Genomic DNA, 4,068 nt, shown 5'->3' with positions numbered 1-4,068 from the left:
TCTTCTTCTCTGAGTTTTTTGCTTTTGGGCAAAATGGGTCGTAATATTACAGGAAGGTTGTTGTTATGGGCCTGCAAGCAAAGCACAAGTATACGATGCTGGGCCACAGGTAAGCAAAAGGCAGCCCCATCCAAAATGTACATGGAAATTTTTCTAGTTATAATATGACTACAAAAAAATAATTTTACTGACTTTTCTTTTTTTGGAGGGGGCAAGAAGTCATACAATTACGTTATACGACTAGATGCTAGCACCCTGCAACGATACGACGTTGGACCAGAGGTAAGCAAAAGGCAGACCCATTTGAAATGTTCATGGAAATGTTTCTAGTTTATAGTACAAGAAAATGCCATAATTTTACTGTGCTATCTTTTGGAGAGGACAAAAAGCAGAAGGGCAAAAGGCAGACCCATTCCACTGACTTTTTTGGAATGTAGAAATTACTACAAAATAGCAATATTATGGGAATAAAGCTTTTTTTCTACAGTAGAACACGATGCTGTAATATTCAAAATATATACTGTTCCAACAATATAGTCACAATGGTACGGGAATAAAGTCACACTATGTATATTTTATCATTATTATATGACCAGACTAATATTACTAGAATAAATACAATTAATTAAATAGTAGTGAGGACATCAAGGAAGTGGACCAGTGAGGCTGTGGAGGATCTCCAGGCGTGTTTGGACTCCACTGACTGGGATGTGTTCAGGACTGCTACCAACAGTCTGGATGACTACACAGAGGCTGTGCCGTCCTACATCAGCTTCTGTGAGGACTGCTGCGTTCCATCACGCACCAGCGTGAGTTACAACAACGACAAACCCTGGTTCACAGCCAAACTCAGACATTTAAGGTTGGCGAAGGAGGAGGCCTTCAGGAGTGGCGACAAAAACAAGTATAAAGAGTCGAAGTACAAGTTTAGCAAGGCGGTGAAAGAGGCTAAACGACTGTACTCTGAGAAGCTCCAACACCAATTCTCAGCTAACGACTCTGCGTCTGTCTGGAAAGGGCTCAGGCAGATCACCAACTACAAGCCTAAAGCCCCCCACTCCATCAACGATCGACGCCTAGCCAACGACCTGAACGAGTTCTACTGCCGCTTTGAAAGACAAAAGGACAGTCTAGCAACCATCCCCCTCGACACCTTCCAACAGCTCCAGCCATCTCCACCAAGACCTGCCTTAATGGCCCTCCCTTCCCCCTCCTCACCCACCTCAGTGACGACTCTTTCCATCCACGAGAGAGACGTAAACAAACTCTTCAGGAGACAGAACCCTCGGAAAGCAGCTGGACCGGACTCTGTGTCTCCGTCCGCCTTGAAGCACTGCGCTGACCAGCTGTCTCCAGTGTTCACAGAGATTTTCAAGACCTCACTGGAGACATGCCACGTGCCTGCCTGCTTCAAGACCGCAACCATCATCCCTGTTCCCAAAAATCCAAGGACCACAGGACTTAATGACTTCAGACCCGTCGCCCTGACCTCCGTGGTCATGAAGTCCTTTGAGCGCCTTGTGCTCTCACACCTCAAAGTCATCACCGACCCTCTCCTAGACCCCCTGCAGTTTGCCTACAGAGCCAACAGGTCTGTAGACGATGCAGTCAACTTGGCCCTCCACTACATCCTCCAGCACCTGGACTCCGCAGGAACCTACGCTAGGATCCTGTTCGTGGACTTCAGCTCTGCATTCAACACCATCCTCCCATCTCTGCTCCAGGAGAAGCTCTCCCAGCTGAGCGTGCCTGACTCCACCTGCAGGTGGATTACAGACTTCCTGTCTGACAGGAAACAGTGTGTGAAGCTGGGGAAACACTTCTCCGATACAAGAACCATCAGCACCAGATCCCCCCAGGGCTGCGTTCTTTCTCCTCTGCTCTTCTCCCTGTACACGAACAGTTGTACCTCCAGTCACCAGTCTGTCAAGCTCCTGAAGTTTGCGGACGACACCACCCTCATCGGACTCATCTCTGACGGTGACGAGTCCGCCTACAGGTGGGAGGTTGACCATCTGGCGACTTGGTGCAACCTGAACAACCTGGAGCTCAACGCCCTTAAAACAGTGGAGATGGTTGTGGACAACAGGAAGAAATCAGCCTCTCCTGTCCCCATCACCCTCTGTGACTCCACAATTGACATTGTGGAGTCCTCCCGCTTCCTGGATACCATCATCTCCCAGGACCTCAAGTGGGAGCCGAACATCAGCTCCCTCATCAAGAAGGCTCAGCAGAGGATGTACTTCCTACGGCAGCTGAAGAAATTCAGCCTGCCAAAGACAATGATGGTGCACTTCTACACCTCCATCATTGAGTCCATCCTCACCTCCTCCATCACCATCTGCTGCCACTGCTAAGGACAAAGGCAGGCTGCAGCGTGTCATTCGGTCTGCAGAGAAGGTGATTGGCTGCAATCTCCCGTCCCTCCAGGATCTGTACGCCTCCAGGACCCTGAGGCGTGCAGAAAGGATTGTGGCCGATCCCTCTCACCCCGGACACAGACTCTTCGAGACGCTCCCCTCTGGCAGGAGGCTGCGGTCCATCAGGACCAAAACCTCACGCCACAAGAACAGTTTCTTCCCGTCTGCTGTCAGCCTCATCAACAAGGCCTGGAACCCCACCTGACACTCTTCACACCCCACCTCTGCCTCATCCTGCCACTTTGACACTTTCATTGTATACGTTACATTAACGCTCAGTTTGGACTCTTAGGAAAAACAATCAGACTGCACTTCCGGAATAACAAACAAAAACAGACTGTGTACATATATTTATACTGTTATTCTGTATATTTTGTATTTTCATATTTTGTATTTCATATTTTGTATTCTCATTCTTTTTTAATAGATGTGTATGTCACTTTTTTGTATTTATATATATATATATATATACACGTATATATTTTCAAAAATATTTGTATTTCAAAGCTTAAAAAAAAAAATTCAAGACTTCCATGGAAAAGTTTGTGAGCCCCAAACGCATGAATGAACGCCTCTGACAACGTGGCAGTTAAACAGGAGATTTAGTCATCTTGTTTAGTTTTTTTACTTTTTTATGACTGTGCGCCTTTGCTTGGCATCACGGAAGGAATTCATGTGTGAGAGGAGGCAGCACTACCGTAATAAAAGAAGATAATGAGAGAGACGTCAGTGGCGGGCTTGTTGGGGCGGGATGTTCATGGGGGCCACTCAAACACCAGAAGTGAAACTCCTTCCTTGACTGAAGGAGTGTTGCATCAATGGGAATCTTCTAGACCCGACCAGTCGAGACATGACCGACTTATATAAGGCGTGACAGTGAACAACTAGATTAGCGCTCGTTTACATGATGTGTGACCCCGTTATGAAAAATGTTTTGGGTTCTTGCTTTTGTAGCTTTTAAAGCTCTAGCATGAGCTAGACTGAATTCTGAAAAGGAGGTGAAGAAGCGTGTGCAGGCAGGATGGAACGCCTGGAGAAAACTGTTGTGATGAGTGATAGAAGAGTTTCAGCTAAAATGAAATGAAAGGTATACAAAACTGTGGTGAGACCAGCCATGTTGTTTGGTCAAGAGACAGTGGCACTAAGGAAAAGACAGGAAGCAGAACTGGAGGTGAGAATGAACAGAGATGAGGATGTTGAGGTTCTCATTGGGAGTGACCAGGATGGATAGGATCAGGAACGAATACATCAGAGGGACACTACATGATGGAGGCCTTGGAGATAAAGTCCTTTAGGCCAGACGGAGATGGTTGGGACATGTCCAGAGGAGAGATAGTGAATATATTGGTAGAAGGATGCTGCCAGGTAGGAGGCGTAGAGGAAGGACAAAGAGGAGGTTTATGGATGTAGTGAAGGAGGACATGAGAGAGACAGATGCAGAAGACGGGGTTGGATGGAGATAAAAAAAACCTGCTATGTCAGTCTATATCTTTGAAAATAGCAAAGAGGCTAACATGCTAATTTTAGCATGCAACCAATGCTAACTAGCGTGCTGCTACAAACCAGCAAAAATATTGCTTAGTCTTTATGTAAGTCTATATATCTGAAAATGGCTTAAAAGCTAACATTTGAGCTAACGGTAAGCATG

This window comes from Doryrhamphus excisus, chromosome 4 (assembly GCF_030265055.1).
Source record: "Doryrhamphus excisus isolate RoL2022-K1 chromosome 4, RoL_Dexc_1.0, whole genome shotgun sequence".
Classification (NCBI taxonomy): Eukaryota; Metazoa; Chordata; class Actinopteri; order Syngnathiformes; family Syngnathidae; genus Doryrhamphus; species Doryrhamphus excisus.
The sequence above is the reverse complement of the archived record's forward strand: the minus strand, read 5'-3'. Positions refer to the sequence as shown.